This window comes from Mandrillus leucophaeus, unplaced genomic scaffold (assembly GCF_000951045.1).
Source record: "Mandrillus leucophaeus isolate KB7577 unplaced genomic scaffold, Mleu.le_1.0 Scaffold296, whole genome shotgun sequence".
Classification (NCBI taxonomy): domain Eukaryota; kingdom Metazoa; phylum Chordata; class Mammalia; order Primates; family Cercopithecidae; genus Mandrillus; species Mandrillus leucophaeus.
The window spans coordinates 2,151,914-2,161,980 of record NW_012103098.1 but is presented as its reverse complement, the minus strand read 5'-3'; the positions used below and the strand labels follow the sequence as shown (position 1 = coordinate 2,161,980).

General features: G+C 43.9%; 1 protein-coding gene and 1 pseudogene across 1 annotated transcript in view; one reads left to right on the top strand and one right to left on the bottom strand.

Annotated features, from left to right (window-relative positions):
* The window catches only part of SFMBT1 (Scm-like with four mbt domains 1), a 151,454-nt gene that overhangs the window by 119,297 nt on the left and 22,090 nt on the right, over positions 1-10,067 (bottom strand). The window lies entirely within an intron of this gene.
* The window catches only part of LOC105544042, a 60,994-nt pseudogene continuing 52,569 nt past the window's right edge, over positions 1,643-10,067 (top strand).

Sequence of the window (10,067 nt, the reverse complement as noted above, 5' to 3'; positions counted from 1 at the left end):
AATGGCGTGAACCCGGGAGGCGGAGCTTACAGTGAGCCGAGATCACGCCACTGCACTCCAGACTGGGCGACAGAGCCAGACGCCATCTCAAAAAAAGGGGGGGGGGGATTATTCTCAGCAATAAAAACAAACTACTGATACATGCAATAACAAGGATGAATCTCAAAAACTTCACGCTATATGAAACATGCCAGACACAAAAGACTACATATTGGATGATTCTATTTGTGTGAAATTTCTAGAAAAGGCAAAATGGTACAGAAAATACATGAGTGGTTTCCCGGAATCGAGATGCATTGTCTGTAAATGACCACATTTTGGGGGTGATAAAATGTTCTAAAACTAAATGGTGATGATGGTTGCATAACTCTATACAATTACTAAAATTCATCAAGCAGGTCACTTACGATATAAAATATGTTTCAATAAAACATTTTTTTAAAAAAGGTATCAACAACGTGTTGGTCATTTGGATCCTATAAACAATATTTTTAAAATTTATTTTTGTTATTGTAAAATACACATAAAATTTACCATTTTAATCACCTTAAATGTATAGTTCTGTGGCATTAACGACATTCACAATGTTGTACGAGAAAATTTTTTAAATTATACCATGTGTAACAATGGGAACTGAGCTCTGCATAAATTCTAGTGTTCATAAGAAAAAATGTATATCAGGCCGGGCACGGTGGCTCACGCCTGTAATCCCAGCACTTTGAGGCGGGCGGATCACGAGGTCAGGAGATCGAGACCATTCTGGCTAACACGGAGAAACCCCGTCTCTACTAAAAACATAAAAAATTAGCCGGGCGTGGTGGCGGGCGCCATTAGTCCCAGCTACTCGGGAGGCTGAGGCAGGAGAATGGCGTGAACCCAGGAGGCGAAGCTTGCAGTGAGCCACTGCACTCTAGCCTGGGCGACAGAGGAAGACTCTTTCTCATAAAAGAAAAGAAAAGAAAAAGTGTAGATCAATAATATTATTTTGCTAACGCCTTGGAGAGAGTAAAGCTTGGGTGCAGCTTCAAGCTGAGGGCCACCCACCATGCCCCCATCGTGGTGGTTCCCCCAGGTGCTGAAGGGCCCAGCCATAGCTTTCGCTCTCGCAGGGTCCCTCCAGTGTCTCTACTGTTTCCTACCTAGGGGTGGCTGCAGCCATGGCTAAGAAAGCGCCAGCGCCCACCCACCTGGACCGAGGGGCTGGTTCTGCTCGTACTACACTGGTTCTGCTCCTCGTCATCTCGGCGGTTCAGGCAGAACCCCAACGAGCTTGTGATCTGGGTCCCGTGGGCATATGAACAGGGGGCCAGCCCTGTCCCTCAACCCTGGGGAGCTGGTCCACAACGTCTTCCGCTACCACTGCAAGGGCCTGTAGGGCGATGGCTGTGCAGCGCTGCTCACCTGGCTACTGATGGTCTGGCACCCGCGGAGCTGCCCTGCCGGCCATCGACCACCATGGAGGGAGCAGTCAGCTGGCGCGCGAGCTGGATACTAAACTGGCTCTACCATGAGCCGCCCTCGGCCCCTCCACCTCCTCTTACCCCTTGTCTTCCATGCGTAAGCCAGGGACGCCAGAGGACGTGCTCCTCGCCCAGGGCCTGCGCCGGCGTCTACTGATCAAGGGCCCAGTACAAAGGCCGTCATGGAGATCCAGATCTTCGCCAACAGCGGCCTGCTCTGGTTCCAGGGCCAGCCAGGCCGCGCAAGGACCTCACGACTGGCTGCTGGGCCAGGGCGTTCCCGGGGTGAAGATGAATAAGCAGACCACCAAAGGCTTCTGGAACCCTACATGAAGGAGGCCAAGGGCAGCCGTGGACACCGGCCTGCAGGCTGGGAAAGGAGCCAGCGCCCCACCTCCTCTGACCAGGCCTGCGGGGAGGAGCCACCCACGCGCCACAGCAAGTCCTGGGTCTGGCCCTGCATTCCAGGGTGGGGCAGGGAGGCTGGATTCTGGGAGAACTGCTTCCGGGTTGCACTGGGAAAGTCATGGAGTTCCGGACATCGCAGGGGGGGCAAAAAGCCTTGGTCAGTGCTCTCTTGGTGTATCCCTCCAGCTTCCAGAGGGGAAGCCACACCCTGATGCTATGCTCAAGGGCTCCAGAATACAGGAGTTCGTGTCCTTGCCCCCAACTACTGCTGTGGGTGTCACTGGCCAAAGATCATGAGGGGAGTGGGCCACATCAGTGGCCACTTGCCATGACTCCCTGAGGAGGGTGAGCCCCGACTCATCCTGTGCCATGTTATGTTTCCACCCAGGCAGCAGGGTAGGAGGCACAGTGAGTGCCCACCCCTCCGCCTGATGGGACCCCAAGCTCTACAGACCAAGCACGGGGACCCCATGACCCATGGCATGAAAGCATCTTGGAAGTTTTTACTTTTTTTTTTTTTTTGGAGACAGAGCCTCGCTCTGTCACCTAGGCTGGAGTGCAGTGGCACAATCTCGGCTCACAGCAACCTCCGCCTCCCAGGTTCAAGTGATTCTCCTGCCTCAGCCTCGCGAGGAGCTGGGACTACAGACATGTGCCACCAATGCCCGGCTAATTTTTGTATTTTTAGTAGAGACGGGGTTTCACCATGTTAGCCAGGATGGTCTCGATCTCCTGACCTCGTGATCCGCCTGCCTCAGCCTCCCAAAGTGCTGGGATTACAGGTGTGAGCCACCGTGCCCAGCCTACTCTTAAATTTTTTTAGGTTTTTATTTACTCACTGCTTTAAGCATACATGACACTTTGGTTTTATTCCTCCCTTTGTAATGTTTTTTCTCTTAAGCCACTTTTTTTTGCAATGCCTTCCTCTTTGAAAGCATTAAAAAAATAGTATTTTGTTTATATTTCAACAACAAAGAGTACTTAATGTTTGGCATACTAAAATATTTACCAATAAAACAACCTGATATTTGGAATTTTTTTACGTTTTAAAAGTGTGATCACTGTATTATGATCACACAATTACATGAGGAAAATGTCTTATTCTTAGAGATGTACGGTAAAGTATTAAGAGTACTGGGTCATAATGTCTGCAATAGAGCCTCAAATGTTTCAGAGGGGACTATATACATACATACATATATGCCTATATATACATATATTACACATATACACATATATAAAAGACAGAAGGCAAACAGTGATTCTAGGTGAAAGACTAAAAGTGAGAACTCAGCAAAAACGTAAATTAGTACAGGTTTGTTGGAAAGCAGTATGATGACATCTCAAAAATAAAAGAAATTTACAAAAACTAAAACATGCATAATGCATGCTCTTTGACCCAACACCCCTTCTAAAAATTTATCTTTAAAAAACCCACACAAGATCACAAAGCAAAAAAGGGTATTAATTACAACATGTTTTTTAATGGTTTAATACTCAAATGTCTACTAATAGGTGGTTGGATGCTTAAAATGAAAAAAATAATATGAAAAGAAGAAATGGGTGTGGGTACAGATGAAACAGCATTGGCTTTGAATTTATTATAGAAGCAATCTTTGAATAATGGTTATTTGGATGTTCATCTCACTGTTTAGTCTACTTTTATATATGTTTGACACTCTCCCTAACAAGTCAAAAACAAAAAAAAACCACACAAAATTCCAAGGGCACAATTCTTTGCAAGCGGTCATCAACCCCTTTTCTTTCCCAAATTAGTAACATCAACATGGGAGGGAAGGTTCTACACTACATAAACAAGTACATATAAATATTAAAGTTCTTTCTGCCTGGGCAACATAGTGAGACCCTGTGTCTTAAAAAAAGATTTTCTTTTAGTTAGCTAGGTGTGGTGGTTCACACCTGTAGTCCTAGCTACTAGAGAGACTGAGACAGAAGGAATACTTGAGCCCAGAGGTTTCAAGGCTGCAGTGAGCCATGATCGTGTGTCACTTTAGCTTGCATGATAGAGTGAGACTCCAACTCTTCAAAAAAAAAAGAAAAAGTTCCATCACTCTTAATTGTTCTTACATCCTCAGGTCATCCCCGAACAGAAGAGTTTTGCTTTCAAGTATCTTGAATCCAGTAGTAAGTAGATGGCAGCTCACATTTACTGTGCTCTCACCAGCAAGCAGCTCTTCATTTCTAATACAGGAACCACACTACTCTAGCTAAGGAAAGAAACAAGTGTAGAAAAAGCCAGGCATGGTGGCCATGCCTGTAAATTTTAGCACTTTAGAAGGCCAAAGCAGGACCACTTGAGTCCAGGAGTTTGAGACCAGCCTGGGAAACATAGGGAGATGGGAGATCCCATCTCTACCAAAAAAAAAAAAAAAAAATTGTAAAACATTTGCCAGGCATGGTGGCTCATGACTGTGGTCACGACTACCTGGGGAGGCTGAGGCTGGAGGATCATGTAAGCCCAGGAAGTCAAGGCTGCAGTGAACACTGATGCTGCCACTGCATCCCAGCCTGGGCAATAGAGGAAGACCCTGTCTCTCACACACACACACCCACACACACACACACACAAATGAAAGAAAAGATTATTGCCTGTTTTAAATTTTGTTTTCTATGGAGTTGTTCAGCTTTTCCTATTAAAAGTTCAAATATGTGTACTACATATTGTGTCATTTCTGAATTATAACAAAAGCAAGAGAGCTTAGAAATCACCCAGCCCAGCTGGGCACGATGGCTCACACCTGTAATCCCAGTACTTTGGGAGGCCAAGGCGGGTGGATCACGAGGTCAGGAGATCGAGACCATCCTGGCTAACATGGTGAAATCCTATCTCTACTAAAAATACAAAAAATTAGCCAGGCATGGTGGTGGGCGCCTGTAATCCCAGCTATCGGGAGGCTGAGGCAGGAGAATGGCGTGAACCCGGGAGGCAGAGTTTGCAGTGAGCCGAGATCGCGCCACTGCACTCCAGCCTGGGCGACAGAGCGAGACTTCATCTCAACAACAAAAAAAAAGAAATCACCCAGCCCAGTATCTTGAATTAACAAACAAGCAAAACTATCCAGGCCCAAAGTTATTATTTCAAGTTATAATAATGTCAGTATTCTGTAGTTAGGAGGTATTCTCCACAGTCTAATTTGAATAAACTAAGTGCTCATTGAACACCTGCCGCAGTGAACTGTAATGAATAACGAGCAAAAATTGGAAATCTGTCTTGTGGGTGCTAAACTCAGTCCAAGGCCACTGACTACCATCCAAAACCCTACCGTCATTGGGTTCAAGAGCCCACAAACTCAACACCTGCTCAGCACCAGCCTGCTTAAACTGGAAGCAGGAATTTTCAAAACAGCCTCCTCTTTCTTTCAGCAAGTCATATGATATTCATTAAGTTTCAAAGCAATGAGAAAATACAATGTAAGTTAAAATTAACCAAGACTGATAGTTATATGAAGATTTCTAGTTATTTGGTGTTTTTCCCCCCTTTTTGGTCCTGGCCGAGGCAAGCGGATCATTTGAGGTCAAGAGTTTGAGGGTGAAACCCTATAACTACTCGAAATACAAAAATTAGCCAGTGTATGGTGGCACTTGCTTGTAATTCCAGCTACCTGGGAGGCTAAGGCGGGAGGATCGCTTGAACCCAGGAGGCAGAGGCTTCAGTAAGCTGAGATAGTGTCACTGCACTCCAGCCTGGGTGACAGAGCAAGACTCCATCTAAAAGAAAGAAAGAGAGATGAAGAGAGAGAGACAGAGAAAGAAAAAAGAGAAGGAGGGAGGGACGGAGGGAGGGAGGGACGGAGGGAGGAAGGAAGGAAGGGCTCCTGAGTACCATGAAGGTAATTTGTATCTATCATTTGGTTGTCTACCACGCCCAGTTAATTTTTGTATTTTTAGTAGAGAAGGGGTTTCACCATGTTGGCCAGGATGGTCTCGATCTCTTGACCTCGTGATCCCCCTGCCTCAGCCTCCCAAAGTGCTGGGATTACAGGTGTGAGCCACCGCGCCCAGCCATTCTTTCTTTTTTAACAAAAGAATTGCATTTAATGACCTAGGCGGCTTTATTCTGATTTTCACGTTTAATTATGGTAGACAACCAAATGATAGGTTTCTGAAATTTTGAGACACAACTTCTTGTGTACAAAGAGAAATGCAGGGTTCTCCATCTTAAGCCCCTAAAGCTTTCAGAAGCCTTCATTCACCTATGTAACATGGGGCCTCCACCTTGATGCCAGCCAACACATACATGTGCTAAGCTGAAGCAGCCATCCCTGGAACCAGAAAGAATGAGAAGGGAACACGACTGTCTCAAGTTTGAGGCTTCCTTCTTGACAACAATATTCACAATACAAAGGTGATTATCTTCTGCTGAGAGGAGAAACAAGTCAGATAAGCTGTAACTTTTCACAAAATGCACAATTAGTACAAAGCTTAATAATTTTTTTCTTCCAGTGTAAATTCAGTTTATTGCTTTGTAGTTTTGAAAAGTCAGGAGTTCTTTTTAAATTCTTGGGAGTTGGTCTGAATGTAGTCAGGTCACTTATCAAAGAGCAAAAACCTACGGGAAATATAAACACATGTTAACATACAGTCCCTACACTTTGAGAGCATGTCATGCCAGTTGGAAAAACCTAACAGCAACTTACTATGGCAAATGATGACTACCAAATGCTCTCAATAGGCTGTACGCACGATGGGAGTAAAGTGAAGGGGGGGTTTAAGCCATGTGGTTTTGTTGTTTGTTTGTTTAAGAGACAGGATCTTACTCTGTCACCCAGGCCAAAGTGCAGTGGTACAATCATAGCTCACTACAGCCTTAAACTCCTGGGCACAAATGATCCTCCTACCTTATCCTCCCAAGTAGCTAGGACTACAGGTGCATGCCAGCACACCCTGCTAATTGTTTTTGTAGACACAGGATTGGGTCTCACTGTGTTGCCCAGGCTGGTCTCAAACTGCTGGCCTCAAAAGATCCTCCCACCTTGGCCTTCCAAAGTGTTGGGATTACCAGTAGGAGGCACAGTGCCCAGCTGGATTTAATTTTGAAAAACAGAGAAGAGGAAGAGAATTCCAGGCAGGAGGATAAAAGCAAAAACATAGAGATGAGAACACACAATATGTGTTTCAGGCACAGTGACTAGACCAATTTGGCTGGGGTATTTTTTCTCCTTTGTGTCATCTTTATTTTTCTACCTGGGATGTAAACTATGTGAACACGGGTCAGAAAAATCAGCTGCACAGAAACACTTCAGCCAATTGTAAGACAAAGAGAGTGTGGACATACATGAAGGGGCGGTAGTAATTCCAGACCTGCCTTCCAAAAGAGCCTGTGGTCCAGCCAGAAGGGCACTCTGGGTGGGGCAGGCAGGACTATGCAGTGCAGGTTCTTGGGAGGAGGGATGAGGAGGAGCAGTCACAGCAGATGCTGTGGCTGGGCTCCAACAAGTTTATTGAACTCTGCCTTCAAGCTGCTGCCTGAAGAAGTTGATTAGCCCGTTGGCAGGAGCATAGTGAGAGGTCACTTCAAGGCAAGTAACAAGAGAAGACTGGAAAGCTAGGTTGGCGTTAGCCTGGAGGCCTTATATATCAAGAGTTTGAACTTCAGACTGAAGGCTCCTAAATGGGATTAAAATGGCAGGAAAGTAAGCAGCAGTACACATATAGAGAGATCAGAGACTGATGTTCAGGACGGAGTGGGGAGGAAGAGCCTGGAGGTTAGTTCTCAGGGGATGTTTACTTTAGCAATCATAAAAAGAGTCCAGGCCTGTAATCCCTTATGCCTGTAATCCCAGCACTTTGGGAGGCCAGAGTGTTCCCTTCTCATTCTTTCTGGTTCCAGGGATGGCTGCTTCAGCTTAGCACATGTATGTGTTGGCTGGCATCAAGGTGGAGGCCCCATGTTACATAGGTGAATGAAGGCTTCTGGATCACGAGGTCAGGAGTTCAAGACCAGCCTGACTAACATGCTGAAACCCCCGTCTCTACTAAAAATACAAAAATTAGCTGGGCGTGTTGGCACGTGCCTGTAACCTCAGTTACTCAGGAGGCTGAAGCAGGAAAATTGCTTGAATCCGGGAGGCAGAGGTTGTAGTGAGCCGAGATCCTGCCACTGTACTCCAGCCTGGGTGACAGAGCAATCCTCCCTCTCAAAAAAAAAAAAAAAAAAAGTACACAGGAGGATGTGTGTAGATTATATCCAAATATTACATCATTTTATATAAGGGTCTTGAGCATCTATGAATTTTGGATATGGAGGAGTCCTGGAACCAATCCCCTGCAAACACCAAGGGAAGACTGTACTTCATTTATGTAACCTTCCACAGTTTACAAAGGACTTTTGCTTACGTAATCTCCTTTTACCCTCAGAACAATTTGTAAAGTAGAACATTTGCTATATTTCACAAGTGAGGAATTGCTGTTCTGGGCAGTTCCTTTTATGACCATCATTCCATGTTTCATTTTATGGTTCTGTCTCTTAACCAGTAGACTGTAAGCTCCATGAGGGTATGCAGGGACCACACTGAATTTTGTTTGCCCTTGTAGCCCTGGCTGCCTCATGAAGAGCCATGGTCCCTGATCCCAGTAGACATATGCTCACTAAATACGTGACAGATGGGTGAGGAATACATCCCCTCTCCCATTCTTGTTTCAATGATACTGAAATGCTTTATCAATTAAAAGTGTTTGGGGACTTTTTGTGTTTGTTTTAGATTACTGTTCTGACAATCAAAAGGCTTTGACAATTTTAATATCTCTACTTAGCACTTCCTAAACAAGACCTCTTTTCCCCCGCTAGGTGGGAAAAAGGAAAAATATACAAAAAGGAATATCAGGCTGCCTGCCACCTTCACAGTTGTATCAAAAAGTCACTCTAAGTGATATATTAGACTTAGGACCAAAAAAGGTCAACATTTGCTAATTATTTTTTCAAACATGTTCTATTTCTTTGCAGAATGAAATGTATGCTGAGACAAATAACCACACATATGAGTACCTACAGTGCCAGAGTTGAGAAACTCTGGCCTAGAACACTTGTGCCAGAAAACAAGAAAATGCTCCAAGAATAATGGAGACATGTCAAAAGGACAAAGAAAAGAAGTAGCTTGAAGGGCCTCCCACTGGCCAAATCTGAGACAATTTAAGCATCAATACAAATAATAAAAGATGATAGCTCATTGATTAAAATAAAAAACATGAGTTCATATTGATATAAATTAATAAATAAATTGAAAATGTGATGAAGAATGAGATAGTTAACATAGTGTGGAAGTACCTATCCATAAAATACCAATTAACTACAAATGGAAGAATAATTTAGCAGTGGAAAAATGCAAAAAAAATTGAAATTGTATGTCACCTATTAGGAGGCGATGAGACAAAGCATCATTTCTGCGATATTCCCGCCAAACATATGCAACCTGAGTTTAATCATGAGAAAACATCAGACAAACCCCAATTAAGGGACAGGCTACAAAACAACTGGCTTATAATTTCCAACCTATCAAGACCATGAAAGTCAAAAGAAGGCTGAGAAAGACTTGGCAACTAAATGCAAAGCTTGTGAATCTGAACTGAATCCTTTGCTTGTCCAAAACAAACAAACAAACAAACAAAAAGGCAGTGGGGAAAGAGGCTGGAAGGGTATTGGGACTACTGGTCAAACTTGAATGGGGAATTGGGGGTCTGAGGAGTATTTGATGGTCATATAATATGTCAATGTTAATTTCCTGCTTTTGATGGTTATGCTGTATTTATGTAGAAGAACGTCCTCATCATTGGAAACATACACACACTAGGGTAATTCCAGAGTGATGGGGCATCAGGTGGACAACTTATTGCCAAAGGTTCTGGAGAAGAAAACAGAAGTTTTCTCTACTGTACTTGTAACTTTTCTATTTTGGGCTGTTTCAAAAGTTTTCAAAAATATTTTAAATGATTAGTATCTCTCCAAAATGAAAGTAATGGATACAATCTTAATATATACACCACATTCTTTCCAACAAGAATGTTCCCTTTGTAGAAGCACTAAATAAGTCTTCCATTTGGTCACTAGGGAAGCAGTGTAAAACAGTGTTGCATAACAAAAAAGAAAAACCAGGCTTTACATATAGTAACATTGACTTCAAACTCTAGTTCATCACATACAAATTTCATGACCCTAGGAAGATTTTTTTTTTTTTTTTTTTT